The 16,158-nt window shown below is 43.5% G+C and overlaps 1 protein-coding gene across 8 annotated transcripts in view; it reads left to right on the top strand.

Annotated features, from left to right (window-relative positions):
- ZNF469 (zinc finger protein 469) overlaps window positions 1–16,158 on the top strand; it is a 265,796-nt gene that overhangs the window by 157,716 nt on the left and 91,922 nt on the right. Inside the window, exon 1 of one of the 8 annotated variants that reach the window (XM_083754495.1) lies at window positions 4,916–5,446. The exons of 6 other annotated variants lie outside the window; for them this stretch is intronic. The gene's annotated coding sequence lies outside the window, so the exon portion shown is untranslated. Of the gene's footprint in view, window positions 1–4,915; window positions 5,538–16,158 lie in introns of those variants that run through there. One more of the 8 variants, XM_083754493.1, reaches the window with a different exon arrangement.

Here is a 16,158-nt window from a genome sequence, read left to right as displayed (position 1 = left end):
CATAGAGTACAGTGGTACCTCGGGTTACATACGCTTCAGGTTACAGACTCCGCTAACCCAGAAATAGTACCTCGAGTTAAGAATTTTGTTTCAGGATGAGAACAGAAATCGTGCTCCGGCAGCACAGCGGCAGCGGGAGGCCCCATTAGCTAAAGTGGTGCTTCAGTTTAAGAACAGTTTCAGGTTAAGAACGGACCTCCGGAACTAATTAAATACTTAACCCGAGGTACCACTGTATACACAAAGTGGTAGAAAGATGAAGGCTGGGAATCCCAAAAATGCATTGTTCCTCAGGAACCAGGAATGTGGTCCTGTAGTAAGAGTGCGTTGTTTGGGTGGGTAATTCTGTACCGTGAGCTTACCGTAGATGACAGCGGCACAGTCAGCGTGCTATAGCGCTGGTTCGCACATCTTTGATCTGTCTTGAATCTCCAGTACGGCACTACAGACCTCCTTCCCCTCTCTTGCCTCCAGCCTGTCATCCTAGTGGGGAAAATACCTGGATGGTTTTGCCCCCAAATCATGACCTACCTCACAGGATTGTTGTGAGGATTAAATGAACCATGTATGCCACCTTGAGCTAACTGGAGAAAAAGTTGAGATATAAACCCAATAGATAATAATAGGTAATATTATAAGAGATAACAGTAACAACTACTACTTCCAAATCTTAAGCTTGCCACTTATTTATTTATTTAGATTTCAATTATTTGAAAACATTAATACACCACTTAATATATTTTGTTAAAATTTCCAAATGGTGTACAATATAGGAGCAATGATACCAGTAAAAATGAAAGTAGAACTTAGAACCAATAAAATAGCAGCATAAAAATAAGAATTCAGATGATTCAAATGCATGAATATGTAAAACAGAATCCAGTAGTCTTATGAGTCATTTCATCAGACTTTATGTCTTTTTAGCACCTGTGCGAAGGATAGAAATTCAACAGGCAGAGTGTTTGCCAGTGTAGCATGACCATGACAGTGAAAGCGTCATCTGTTGAACTATGTCACGCTTATGCTGCCAGGGGAGGAAGTAAAAGGAATGCTTGTGAACTCTGCAGGTGAGGTTTCCTACACGTCAGGCCTGTAGTTTAACACAGGCTGCATTTCCTGCCAGAGAAATCCTCAGCAAGCCTGAGGTGGGGGGCAGGGGGGTGGGAACGATCCATGCGTTCGGAGTGAAACACTTTAGACTCTCCAGGTTTCCATTCCAGAGGGAGCCCCACATCTCCCTAACCTTGGATTCCTCTCAGCCTCTCAGAGCATCTCAGCGCACAGCTGAGGCTGTGAATCAGTTGTCAAATATGTGGGTCATCTCCTGTGCAGTGAAATGGATGTCCAAGAGAGCCTCGCTTCCCTGAGGTCATTCCTGTTCCGTCCGAACACGGCCTCCAGTATTGCCGGGTCCCGCAGCTGTTCTTCTCACCATTGCGCCTTTATGCGCTCTCACCGCTCCTGCACATGAGGCCTCGATTAGGTTTCAAAGCTTCCCGGGGGCCAGCTTTTGTTTTGTTTTGGGTAGGTTTTTTTGTAGCATTGGTAGCGGAGGGGTGCTAATTGAATAAGAGTGTGGGAGGGACTGTGTTTTTCTTGTAATGCTAATCGGGTGACATTAATGCTTCCAGGGTTGATGGTGTTGGCCCAAAGCTGTGATAGTTCTGGGCAGATCGCCCAGTGCCACATGTGTGGAAGAGGGTGCATATGAGCGCACACACACATGCCAGTTGTGTGGTGCTTTTGAGTCATACTGGCAGTATGTGACGGTTGTAAGTTGATCACACTGATTTAGAGCTGGAAGAAACTCAAATTTATTATAATTATTATGATTGCTAATTAAAATTTAATTATTAATTAAATTATTGATTAATATTAATATTATTTAATACTGTTGAAGGAATCTTCCAGTCACCTTCTAGCCCTCCTTTAACCCACTGCTTCCTTCACCTTCCAGTGTGAACTGAGTATATTGTTTTGTTCAGTGTTAACTGAGCCAAAATTTATCAGAATGGAATATATATATATATATATATAGCCATATCCCTGATTGTTAGAGAATTCTACCTTCCGTTGATGAATATTTGGCCAAATCTCCTCCTCTGTCTGTAAACAGGGTGAAGGTTTTTTTTGGGAGAGTTTTCTTTTTTTAGCTCAGAACCCCTAGTCCTGATTACCCTTCAAACAAATATAATCAAATTTAGTGATAAATTGCTCTTCAGAAGTTTAAATTGGCATCTCCTGCCAAAGTTCTCTTGGTGTCATTTGGGTCAGCAACAGAGTGCCCCTGACTGAAATATTCTCCCACTTCTTTCTGGAAGTTGCCATATTAATGTTCTGTAACAGGGTTGCTAGAGAGGATTTAGCCACTGGCGGAGGAAGAGGAGTGCGGGGGGAGCGTACCGCCCCCGGCAGCGCAATCCCAGCTGGGTGCCATCACGGCTGCCCCCCGCCTGCGCTGGGCGCTCCGCGGGGGTGTGCCCCCGCCCCCAGGATGTGTGCCAGCCCTGCCCCTGCCTACTCTCTGCCCCCCCGGTGCCAGAGCATGAAGCTCTGCCACTGGACATAGGGATAGAGTTTGCCATCTGCGTTTCTTCGCAAGGCCTGGTCCTTTTTGTTTACCCCTTTTTGTTGACCTTTCATAGCTGCTGAGTGTTCTTAAAAAAGAAAAGAAAAAAGATTAGGGGGATGTTGAATCAGATTTAGAGCTAGAAATTGCAACTTGTGGAAAACGTGATTTGACCACTGTTCTCTAACCAGGTGGGGGAGAAATAAAAATGTATCTAATCCACATGATGCAAATAAAAGCGAACAACATGTGATACTCCTGGAGGGGATGTTTCAAGAGGGCATTCCATACATCTGTACTGTTTACACACAATTTAAAAGCTGGAGTGCTGAGTGCCGTCTTGGATCACATTCAAGGACATTTTAACTGTTGCAGCCATGTGGTGTGACACATGGCCTTGATGCTGTGGCATGGCTGTCACGTTTAAATGTCTGCAACCGCACAGCATTGGATCATTGCCCCCCCCCTCCCGATACTGGGTTGGGCAACACTTTCAAGTTAATGATGCATGTTTCTATTGATTTATTCTTGATTAAATTTCTATTCCACACTTCCTTTCCAAAGGAGCTTAGCAAACAAAAGTAGCAAAATAATTAAACATAAAATGAAAACACATTTAAATCTTTTTAAAACATCAAAGGGCATCTCAAAACATTTTAAAACAGTCTCTCTCGCAGCTAATAATTTGCAGGTTATCAGCAGTGGTATGTTTCAGCCATCAAATGCCTGGGTGAACAGGAATGTTTTTAAATTCTTCCTGAATGTTAATAACAAGGGAGGCAGACACACTTCGCCAAGGAGGGCATTCCACAAATGGAGAGCCACCAACAAGAAGGCCCTGTTGTGAGTGCAACATTGGTCATGGCCTTTCAGTTCCAAGCTTTGAATGTTACAGCCATGTGGGTGGGCGGGGGGCAGAATCCACAGCAGCATCTGTTTAAAGAGCACTTTGCTGATGCAATGGTGGGATATCCTGTAATTTTCCTGAGTTCTACTTCTTAAAGCATAAGGAGAGCTGGTTTCCATAGGTGGACAAAGACACCCTGAAAAAGGGAAGAGGGATCTGTATTTATGCAGGACCCAAAATCTTTTCCATTCTATCATTCTTCAATTGATTCCTCTCTCCAGGGTTGATTAAAATATTCAGAAGTTTCCTCTGGCCTCTCATGGGATGTGTCATCTCATTAGAAATTGCTCCTTTGGAAGTCAGGAAACCCTCTGTGTTGACAAGTGACATGTCAAGTCAGGATGAGTGGGGTATCCAGAGGCATTCAGACTATTACCTGTCAGCTGGAGCTGTGGGCAGTGGGCTGGGAACAGAGCCAGACCATTGTTCCATCTAGCAAGGCTTTTCCTGGGATCAGGGCCAGCCCTTCCTTTAGACAGAGTGAGGTGACTGCCTCAGGTGACACCAACTGGGAGTGGTGACCTCCTGGCTGTTTCTCCTGAGCACTTTGGCTGTACCCATATGTTTGAGGGCAGGGCTGTGTGTGCCACATTATCTGTCCTGCTGCCTTTGGGTATTGGACTGAGATTGAACTACCAGCCCAGTTGGCTTCTGCACATGGAATGATCTTGTCCTTCACCCCAGAGTAGCAAAATGGTTTGGGCTAGACCTGCCAGGGTTTCAAGTGGGGTGGTGGTGGTGTCTTTCCCAGCCCTGCCTGAGATGTTGGTAATTGAACCTAAGAACGTCTGTGTTCAAAGTTACTTTGACATAGTCCCTCCTTGAATTTGGGGGAACCCCACCAGCAAGAGCTGGATTAGTGGCAAGGCTACTATAGAATGGATGATAAGGCTGTCAATGGGTACTTGTCACAATGTCTATGTTCTACCTCTACGACTGGTTTTCAGTGGCCACACAGCTGACTATGAACATTCAAAAGCCTGATCGGCCTGCCGGGAAGGGACTGATTTTGGCATCTCCATGCTAGAAATGCAGTAAGAGTGCACGGGTCAAAGAGTTACGACGCAAGGCCCCAGAACATAGTCTAGCACCAGTCTGCCCCTGTCTCATTTCAGCCACCTTTGGGTTAGGAATATGTTTCCAGGCGATGAGCCATGGACATTGATAGAATTTATTGCTCTTGGCCCATGTGCTGGAGCTGGAGCTTTCACTCTTATGTTCTTCTCCCCACCTTCACCCAATGCTCCCTTCTGCTCACCTCACTGGAATTTTGCCTCTCCTCTCAGAGTGAGGAAATGGTTAAGCACTCCAGAATTTTGATTAGCAGAGAGTCTTAAAGTCAGTTTAAAAAAAGAAAGCAGAAAAGACAGTCTGAGGGAACTATCAGAAGCATGCTAATGAGGTGAAGTCATCAACAGACACCAGAGAGGCTTTTTCATGCCTCTTCCTCTGAGGACGAAGACGACGGTCACACTGTAGGACCTGTGGAAGGATGGCTGCAGGTGGGCTGCCCTGCAGAAGAGCGATGGGCAGAAGCCTGCCATGGGGAGAGACTCCCTGCCTTCTCAGAAACCTGGACTCTGGTGCTTTTTAACCCAGTGATCTCTCTCTCTCCAGAATCTGAGTGCTTTCTCCCAGTCCTGAAGGCTGTCGCAGGGAGGGAATAGCACCAGGCAAAAGGGAGAACGTGGGTCTGCAAAACAGAGGGAAGTGGGAGCATTGTTTTGGAAGGAAGAGCTCCTCACTGCTGCTGGGTGGATTGTGGAACGGCCTGGGGTGAGCGCTTGCTGCTCCGAATGTTTTTGTATATTTTTTAAAATAAAAAAGTAAAAATCTGCAAGCGGCAAGGCTCCCCATAAGCTGTGCACCTGGAAATCTACCCCTGCTGCAAAAGAAGCCCCGTGGGTTCTGTAAGGCAACACCGGGCGAAGGAGCACCGCTCACTGATGTTATCCGCTAAGCCTCAGCAGGTAGGGGAATTAACTCCCATGCCAGACAGTCAGGGGGGAATCCCCACTCTGTACTTCAGAAGGGAGCGCATCAAGGAAATAGACCAGAAAGGTAATTAAAATCTGGTTTGTATGTTGCAGATTTGGAAATTAGCTTGTGTTACCTCTTGGGAATAAATACCAGGAATTTAACAGGTCCTCAGAAACAAGCATCTGTATCCCGTCTGAGGTTTTGTTTTTTTAAATAGACTTTCCTGTTAATGTGCACTGCATGCATGAAATGGAGAACTGTAAAATCACTTCTCTCTTCCCGTTTTCTCCCCCCTCCCCCCTTCCTTTCTTAAAAAGTGCTGCAGGGTTAATAGTTCAGTTCAGGGGTTAAAAGCCAAAGAAAATGTTTTCATTCATGTCAAGGGAGCCAATCCCTCAGGGACCTTCTCCTCTGCAAGCTCCGTTGCAATTAATGGGCTAGAGCACAGCAGGGGTGCCATTCATTCCCACAAGCAGGAGAAGCTATTGATGGACGGATTGGGCTCGATGGGTGCAGGCCAATTTAGTTGCACTTAGTTCCTACTGAAATCAAGGAGACTTGAGTTGCAGCTAACTTTTGCCCCATGGGTTTCAACAGGGCTTTAAGTTCAGCTTACTGTGTCTGGATCCAGCCCACTGTCTGCGTGCTAAAGCCAGCAGAGCACAGATGCTTTCAAAGAAAACTCTGCAGCACTTTTCATTTCCTAGATTACCGTACCTCACTAGACATTCCCTTTCTGCAGGCGTGCATTTTCTGCCGCTTAAGCTTGTGAAGCAAAAATGTACCAACAAGAAGCGTGCCATTTAACCCACACCTATGTGTCAATTAAATGGATATGCTTAAGTTCACCAGGCATGTGTAACTGTGGCCTGGACGGCTGCCAAGGATTCCGCTTTTCAATTAGCTTGCATTAACCCTTTGGGGAACCCTGAGCATTTTGAATTTATTTATTAAAATTCCTTGTTTTATTATTTTTCGAGGTTCCCATTGCTTGTCAGTGCTTAGGAAAAAAGAAAAACAACCCCTTTTGAAATCAAGCTAGCATCTCTTCAGGGCAGCAAGTGAATATATTTTAGGAAACCATTTGCAATATTGCTATTCAAAATAACAAATTGTTAAACACTTACAAAACCAAACAAACTATTTTGCTTTTTATAGATCGTATCAAACAGGCTATTTTCTTATAGTTGCCGTAAAGCATACAAATAATTTTATTTCCAAACAGTTTGTGATGGTGCATTGGGCAGACAGTGTTTAGATATTAACATTCCTTAAAAAGAACATGTGCTTGTAAGAGTTATGAGCTGATATCTGATTTTTGTATACAGGGAAACTTTTGTTTTTAATAAAAGTGTTACTCAATTGCAGGGTCTAAACACGCTATGGAAACTTTTGTTTGCTTTGAAGAGAGAGAAAATCAGACTCCACCACCTGCAATTGATGAGGCTATATCTGATGTGTTGTTGCTAGTAAAGGCATTTCAAATATAAACTTTTAATAATATAGCATTGCCAGTTACTTAGGAGGGATTTTGGAGGTGGTGACTGGGATTAATATTTTTCTATTAAAAAATGGAAGTTACTTGCCATTCCTATGGCAGCAGGATTTGACGCACGGTCCAGTGGGGAGACAATGGGAAATATGCACGATACAACCACATTAATGCAACTTCCAAAGAGGTGGACACGCTTGTTGTTTCTACTGCAACAGATTAAGGGTGGTTCCAGGAGACCTCTTTATTGAGCATTTATTCTGGCTTCTTTGCATGGAGATTAAGTGATTTTGACTATTTAATGAGCATTCACTCTTTTTTTGGGCGGGAAGCATAGATGACATTGTATTATCGCACATTTTCCGAGGCCTTTTTCTGTCACTTTCCTTATTGCAAAACAAACAACAACAAAAACAGCCACATTTGGGGAAAGTGGGTTCCATTGTGGAAGACTTCCCAATCAACCATAATTCTGCAACCTGAATTTTCCAGTATGTGATTGAATCCCAGCTCCAAATAGTGACCGTTTGGAAGTATTATTAAGAGCCTTACAGCACTTCAAGACTACCACATTTGTTCCATCATAAGCTTTTGTCTGGGTTCAGTTTCTTTGAACCCGGAAGCTGCCTCTGATCCATACGCTAGATTGCAATCCATCAGGATGTTTCTTTTCATCCCCACCTAAACTGCACCTTTGGACACCTCCAAATCATTACCGTGCAGTTCCTGTAGGAGTAGCTCTACCTGCTGCCCAGCTCCCTCCTGTGTGGGCTGCCCTCATTGCCACATTAGAAAGCTCCCATCCAAAATGCCATTGCTAGCTACCAAACATCAGGCTGAGTTCGATTGTGGGGTTTTACGCTGCATACAGATCCTAAAAAGTGAAATTTGCACAAAGAGTTGTATCCAGCTAAGCCCTACTCAGAGCAAACCTACTGAAATGATTGGATTTAAGTTAGTTGTATCCATCAACTTCAGTGTGGGTCTACTCTGAGCAGGAACTAGCATTGGGTGTTCCAAACTTTTCATTGTGATGAGGAAGGTTTGATGGCTTCTGTCCTCAGAGCAAAAGCGAACCGTGCCACATGACTTTAAGCAAATTTCTGTTTATAAGGCGGGAGGATGGACTTTTGGGGGTCTTCTTTATCCAGACACTCAATAAACGTAATATTTAGGAATGAGGGTTATTTATGGGGGCTTTTGACAAGGAGAGTTTTGGTTATAAGTCTTGCTTATGGCAGAGTTTTAACCTGTGAAATCTGATCCAGGTTAAGCGTCAAAGATTCTGCCGGGGGAAATGCCGCCAGTTCGGAACCTAGCAGATTTTGCTCAGTAACAACCGCTGTTAATTAATTCACAAGGTCAAAATAGCCACAGGGCCATATCCAACTAACCTCTACACAGAATAGACCCAGTGAAACTAATGATTAGCCATGTCTATTAATTTCAGTGGATCTAACTCTGAGTAGGACCAGCATTTGCTCCAACCCACATTCAAGAATCTCCCATGTAAGACTCTCTATTTCAGAGAGTTGACTGGATTCACAAGTCAAAATGCTCTAGCATGCGTGGAGCATCACACATGGGGCAGTTGCCATATTACCTTTCACAGATCACGTCAAATCTCTCCATGTGCACTGTGGAGATTTCTCGTACTGTGTTGTAGATGAAGAATTTCTTTGCCTAGGAGAAAACTAGACGAGCACTCTGTCCGTGCATCAGAATCTCACAGGAGCGTTCCAAAGCTATTGCGGTTTTCATGGCTGCTGAGTTTGCCATTGTTATTTTGCTCTGTTATTATTATCCTCCTGTAGCCATTTTTATTAACTTAAAGTTTGTTTTTTATGGATGTTTGCACCCACTGTGTAGGTTTTATCCTTTTATTCGAAAGCTGGCAGAAAACAAGGTGTTCTTTTTTACAGACCTGTTTAATAATAGTTTAATAGTTTTTAAAACAACAGCAACAAATGGATTTTTTTTTTTTTGTAAGGAGCTTTGGGAGCCAGATGGTCCCAAAGCAGGGTATGCCTTTTTAAATGAAATAAAGAAAACCAACCACAAATAAATTCAGATATTTCCCCACTGCAGCAGATGTTGAGAGTGATCACATTGCCACGGTTAAGTTTACATTCTCTGGGGGAAGGCCCTGGTTCCAAAACTTGCCTATTTAGGTTTAGCAAGGCTGTTTTCTCCCAGCCTCAGTCTTCTCTTTCTGTAATATGGGGATACTGGCCCAACAGAAGTGGCAAGTTTGAAGATTACTGCGATGATGTGTGTGAAATGTGCTGAGAACTCTGAAACCTTCTATATAAATGCTAGTTTATGTATTTAAGAAATGTTTTAGGCTGCAGGGCATAACAGTGATAAAACAGCAGTGTGTAAAACTGCAATTAAAACAGATGTGGTTCAATCGAGACAGCAATAAAATAAAATAAACAAAGCAGATAAAACAGTGTTAACACCCACTCCCATTACATGCTGGAATGCATAGGCAAATAAAAATGTCCTTCCTGGAATAAAACCACAGTTGCGCCAAGGAAGCCTCCCTGAAGAGGGCATTCCATAGGGCAAGAGATGCTATTGCTGAACAGTGTCTCTTTCCAGACATCACCTACTTAATTTCAGGTAGATGGGAGACCCAAGAGGGCCCCATCAGATAATGAATGCAGGGTCCCTCCGAAATGTTCATGTTTCCCCCCCCCCCACCACACCCAGCAAAATGCAGCCTGGCTTTCTTTACAGAAACATGCATAGGGATGGGCTAATCTGTCAATTTCAGTTTCTCTCAGTTGCTTTAAGTTCAGTTCTTTACATCTCCACCTCTGTTTGTGCATTTGTCTTTTTTTTTGGGGGGGGGGGATATCCTCATGAATATTTGTAAGCATTGTAGTGTGAATGGAGCCTAAAATGCACATTTTTTGTAGTTTTTCAATGTAATGCTTTTCTGTATGTCCTTTTCACTAATATATTAGTAATATGCACTAATATGCATTTTTATGCACATTGAACCTTAATGCACATTGAACCTTAATGTATGCCTTTCTGTACACATTACTTGGCTGGAGAACTGTGTTGCAAAATTCAGGAAAGTGAATTTTTAGGGAAATTCACAGTAAAATTCTGACAAATTTCCATGAGGATTTTTTTCTAAAATAATTTTTTAAAAAAGAATCTAAATTCCCTGCTGTGGGAATGTGAAGAACTGAACTTAAAATCAGAAAAAATGAGAAACAAAGAAACTGAAACTGACAGATTCAGCCATCCTTAGAACACAGGTTCATTTTTGGGGTGAAGTCAAGCTCATGGCCAACATGAAATGGCAGAACTGCCAAGGCAACAACAGAGTGGTTGACTTGTTGGAGAGGAAACAAATGCATCATTATGTTTTGATGTTGAAGCAGCAGTGGAAGGTGGGAGCTGAGCTCTTTGAGAGGAGTCATCTCCCCCAATGAATTATGTCAGGAAGCTGGAGGCTGTGATCTTCCGGTGGCTTTTGGCACACCTGCCTTGCGTTCATTCTATCTAGAGCACAATGTCTTTAAGTTGAAATAATGCCAATAGAACTTTATAGCTCTGCTGAAGCAACAGGCCCTTTTGCGCATAAGGGGAAGCCTTTCACAGGCCTTCTGGGAAGCCTGGCAGAAATCTGCTAGGGTTGTGGTAAGTGGGAGGGTCACTTATCCCTCCACAAATACAGTGGATTTGTGGAGGCAAACATCCCAACAGATAGCTCATGAGATTTATTTTCTTGGGACAATCTCATGAGGAGGAATTAGGAGGAATCTGGTGTACTCCTATGCATGAATGGATCCTGTCTGGTGAGGGATGGGATGGATGCAGCCAGTTTTCATATATTTTTGTAATGTGAAGGCCTCATTGCAGAATTTTTTATTATGCCAATAGCGTCCTATAAGAATTCTGTGTTTTCTCTATACGCGCAGAGTCGGTTCACCTAATGTTCATGATTCTACAAGTGGAAGTTTCATCCTCTTTGATTTTCAGGCCAACCTGAGGATCAGAAAGAATCCATATTCCAGCCTCCACCTCCATATTTGTATGCAAGTAACCAAACAACCCATCTTCCTTCACAAGATCTGTACCTTTGGCACTGTAGACAAACATGGTTCTGGGCTTTCCCTGCAGATGCGGTCCTCTCAAGTGCCAGTTGCAAAACTGTGGCATGGTGAATCCAGTGATTCTCTCTTGCGTTCCTAAGGAAGCAGTGAAGGTTTTTCAGAACAGGAATGCGCCTCTCCTCTCTAAGGACTGAGTTTTTATATGCAAACTAGAGTATAATTTCAGATGCAGTGCAGTTGTAATTGACTATTTGCATTCCCACCCAGAATTAAATTTGCCATGAAATGACATTTTATTCTGGTTGTTAGCTGGTTCGCTCTCTCTGTCCATCAGTTTCTCTCTCTCTCTCTCTCTCTCTCTCTCTCTCTCCCGGAAAATAAAAGGGTTCACAATGGCTCTGAATGCAAGTTTTTGTATCATCCTGACATCTTGAATGGCCTCTGGGTAAAACTGACTGTGGATTCTGAACATCTGCCCAGCTTGCCTTAGGGCTGATAGAGGAAAGAGAGGTCTGGGGGATGGTGCCTGGCCCTCCTCTAAGCAACAGTTACCAACAACCTCAAGCAAATAAAAATATGTGTGATTGTGAAAGCAGAGGAACACTCCACGCTTTCTCCCAGCACCACTTCAATATGAGCTAGTATCTTTCTGCTTTGCTGGCAGAAAGTGATTGAAGCATCGGATCCATAAATACTCCTAGCAGATTCAGAATTCCTGGTGCTATGAAGGTTCCCAGGATCATTCTCTTTGCAAGCTGCTTCAAGTAACATGGGTAAGAAGAAGTTAATTTGCTTCTCTCCCCCCCCCTCGTAAAATTCTTGAGTCAGATGTGGGATTTTTCCCTTTTCTCTTAACAATGCCAACTCTAACAATCCAATGAAGCCCAGAATGATCAGGAACAGGATTGGGCCACTGAATATGAATTGCAGATTTGGATAACAAACAGAAGGATGTCTTGTGGATTATAAACAGGAGCGTTTTTTGGTTAGTTCCCCCTGGGTATATAACACTATAGGGGATGTGCCCAGGAATGCATGCAAAGAAAGGACTTTTAACAGCTGCTCTCGGAAAAATCCTGAATCCAAGGGAATTGTTCCAAGTGTAGTTTTCAAGGGACAGCTAGAGCAAAGTGTCTTGTAGAAGTTGAGAGTCCAGAAGCAGACTCAGTAAAACTCAATCTGATTGGGGGTGGGGAGTCTGGCTCAGTGGTAGAGCATCTGCTTTGCACACAGAAGGTCCTAGGTTCAAATCCTGGCATCTCCAGGTAGGGTTAGGAATGGCTGTTCTCTGACACCTCAGAGAGAGCCATTGCCTCTCAGTATAGACAGTATGGAACTAGATGGATAAGGGTCTGACTTGAGATAAGGCAACTTTATATGCGCCTCTGTGAAGAGGCCCCAAATTGTGATGCTCACTTTGATGAGGCTCTGTGCAGGAGATGCTGCCGGTGGGTCACTGCCACCCCTCTCCCTCCCTGCCACCCCAAAGATGGAGGCCTCATCTAATTTTAAAGTGAGGTTGATTCTGATGGGGAGATCTGTGTACAGCTTGGCTCCAAGGCCTTTCCTCCCTCATCCCCATTTACAAGTGCTTCCTGAAGTGTAGTCCTTTCCCCTTTAACCATATCTGTGTTTTTGATTTCTGCATATACCATACCATCTTGCTATCTGCTCCTCCACCACCAAATCCACTTCAAAGCCTGATAACTTCAAGCAAAGCTGTTCCTTAACCACCCAGACTTGCTTGCATTGGTTGTCTGTCTTCCTGGTGGTTTGCTGTTTATGTTGATTCATTAATTAAGGACACAATCCACTGGGAAGATGGCCAGCTTCTCTGCCACCGGCAAGTTCCTTGGGTGGCTCTGGATTGCACATACTGTTTTGTAACATCTCCTCCAGGTTTAAAACATAAAAATGAAAATGGAGGATTCCTTCCTTGCAGTGCTGGAGCAGATGGGATTTTTGCTGTCATTTCCTGCTGAGAGGAGGCTTCAGGCGGTAACTGCAAACAGAACCTAGGGCATGTGGCTATGGTGAGATCAAGCAGGGAATAATTACATCAAAGGAATTTCTGGAAGAGGTTCTGAGCTCCACCGAAGATGAAGCAAAGGCAGAGTTTGGGGGCTGAGTTAACCCCGCAGGCAAAACACAGCACAGCCTCTGTTCCCTGTGTGGGCCAAAGGAGAGTATAGGGGTACCCTGCTTTGATTCCACTCCTTGCTTGCAGTAATTGTGAGTGGGGGAAAACCCTTCTGCCTCCTGCTTCTAATCTGGACTAAGAAGGCCCACAGCATCTGCCTTAAACCTAAGTAAACCTTACACTTCATAGAGGAGAGTCTTTAATCCTAATTGTCCCTGCATTCTGGCTGAAGCCAAATAACTCATTCCTGAATATCCCTTGCTTTAGATCTGAAAGTCAGAAAATATTATAATGCAGGTGAGAATGCCTCTGTGCATGTTCAGTGTGCACCTATAGCTGAATAACCTGGGCAGCCTCTTTGTATGCAGGCGATGGCCACAAGCTTTCACATTGGAGACTGTAGCTGTACAACCCTGCCTTACAAACAAAGCACTTTGAAGACCTGGTTAGAAAATGAGTCCAGCCGCTTGCAGGCCTTGAAATATGTTCTAAGGTATTAGACCAGGGTTCATTTGATTTGTTGAAATTATGCAGATAAAGCTGAAGGAAATGGATTTAGCCTCAGGTGTGCCTTATTTGTTGAACTTTCTCCGTTTAATTTTGGAACAATTGAGTGAAAGCCTACACCACTTGTAGATGGTTACCATATGCATGACAATAATGATTATGTGTCACGGTGGACATTAATGCAAACCAACACAAGGATGGGATGTTATAGCTATGGTTGGTTTTTGTTGCTATTGTTGATTTTCCATTTTTGTTTATGTATAATTGAAACTTTTTGATGGTGATCTTCACTACCCTAAAGAACTTTTTGTTTTCCCAGGCTTCCCTTCTCTTTTTTAGCTTCTAAACTGACACCTCATATTTGCCAAATAGTTTCTGCTGCTTTTATATTTCTCCATATAGCCATCCTGGGAACTGTTTATAAATGCTTAGAATAAACCAGCACAGAGCTAATGAATGACCCAATCCTATGCATGTTTACTCAGTCCTAGTGTCCTGGTGAAGTCAGTGGAACTTACTCTCAGGAAACTAGGATTGCAGCCACAGTTTACCATCTTAATATACTAACCTAGAAATAAGTTCCACTGAAGTCGACAGGGCTTACTTCTGAGAAGACGTTGCACAGGCTGGCTTGCTGCAATGTGTTAAAGAGAGGGATAGAGATGCTTTAAATAAATAAAGCTTTCCTCTTCCCCAAGCCCAAGCATCACTGGTGTCCTAGACACTGAGCAGCCATATAATCTAGGGTTTCCCAAACCTCTGAGCTCATTGAACCTTTGCTGAGCATATAAAGTTACTGACCACAACCCAAATTCCTAGGAATGTAAATGAAACAAAGTCATGAAATATATAATCAGTGTTTAATAATCATCAATCACCATTATTTTAGGAATCATGAAATGTAAAAAAGAATAAGAATGTATGACAATGAAGAAGCATGGACTGAGAATACAGTGGTAGTGTGGAATTACCTTATTAAATGCAGAGGCAACTCTCCATTTAAAAGCTTGGCATGAGGGGAGATGTCTCAGGACATCTCTGCCTCTTCTGTTTGGCTATGAATATCTTGCCTTGCTCATGTACCTTTGAATCTTGACTTCTGGACCTCTTGCTTGCTGCTGAGCCTGTTCTGCAAGTAGCCTTAATAAATATCTCTTCCTTGCTTTCAAGTAAGAATCACTGTCATTGTGTTTTGGGGTGGGAGCCTGACACACACACCCCTACACACACACACACACACACACACACACACACACACCCTGTATATCGTAGTTCTGTATCCTATCTAATATTAGTTATGGTTAAAGTTGAGTTAGAAACAGATTGCATGAATAAATAAATGCAAATATTGATGCTTAAAATCCTAAGGTTAACTGGGTTTCAAGATTAAGTCTAAATAATGTGTGGTTGATCTTGCAAGCAAACTTCTAGTCTGCTTTTACACAAGGTCCCCAGTTCAGTCATCATGCAGGGTTGGGAATGTCCCCCGCCTGAAATCTTGGAGAGCCGCAGCCCATTCGTGTAGAAAGTTCTGAGCTAAGATGGATCATTGGGTCTGTGTTGGTGTAAAACAACTTCCTAGGTTCTTCCTACCTTGGTCTGATTTCATAGTTCAGCCTAGAGTAAGCTATGAGCAAAATGGGACTGAATTCTGAATAAACACTCATAGGTTTGCACCATTAGAAATTGGCCGTCTAGATATGCAAGGAATAGGAAATGCTTTTCAGTTCAAGGGTCACATTCCCTCCTGGGGGCCACATGTAGTGTCAGGTGGGGCTTGGGGTAATGGTGGCTGGAACAATAAGGGCACATTTTTACCTTTGTACAGCAAGCAGGTTTCTACACATACACTTCTCTATCCCCCATCCAGGCAAGCAGCAGTACAGTGGTACCTCGGGTTACAGATGCTTGAGGTTACATACGCTTCAGGTTACAGACTCCACTAACCCAGAAATAGTACCTTGGGTTAAGAACTTTCTTCAGGATGAGAACAGAAACTGTGCTCTGGCAGCGCAGCGGCAGCGGGACGCCCCATTAGGTAAAGTGGTGCTTCAGGTTAAGAACAGTTTCAGGTTAAGAACGGACCTCTGGAATGAATTAAGTTCTTAACCTAAGGTACTACTGTACTATCAGATGTCGGGGACCTATTTCTGCCAGGCAAAAGCACACAAAGACAGTGCAGAGCAGGGCTGGTGAGGGGTGTGGCTGGAGAAAGTCTCAAGGGCCAGATAAAGAGGCTTGGAGGGCCATATTTTGCTCCTTGGCCTGAAATTCCCCACCCCGATATACAATAATTACTCCAAATATTTTACCTCTGAAAGCACCTTATGTTTACCATGCTTAGAACCAGCTGTACTTTCTTCCACTGCTTTGCTCTCATGCAAATAAATGGCCTCTCTATCTGCACAAGGGATTCATCGAAATGGGATCTTTTACTGTGCATATTCTGACGTGGTCAAATGGTCTGCTGGAGGTTTTTACACCATC

Source organism: Podarcis gaigeae, assembly GCF_964106915.1.
Source record: "Podarcis gaigeae genome assembly, chromosome: 8".
NCBI lineage: Eukaryota > Metazoa > Chordata > Lepidosauria > Squamata > Lacertidae > Podarcis > Podarcis gaigeae.
Note: the sequence above shows the minus strand (reverse complement) of the source record. Positions and strands in the feature narration are given on the sequence as shown.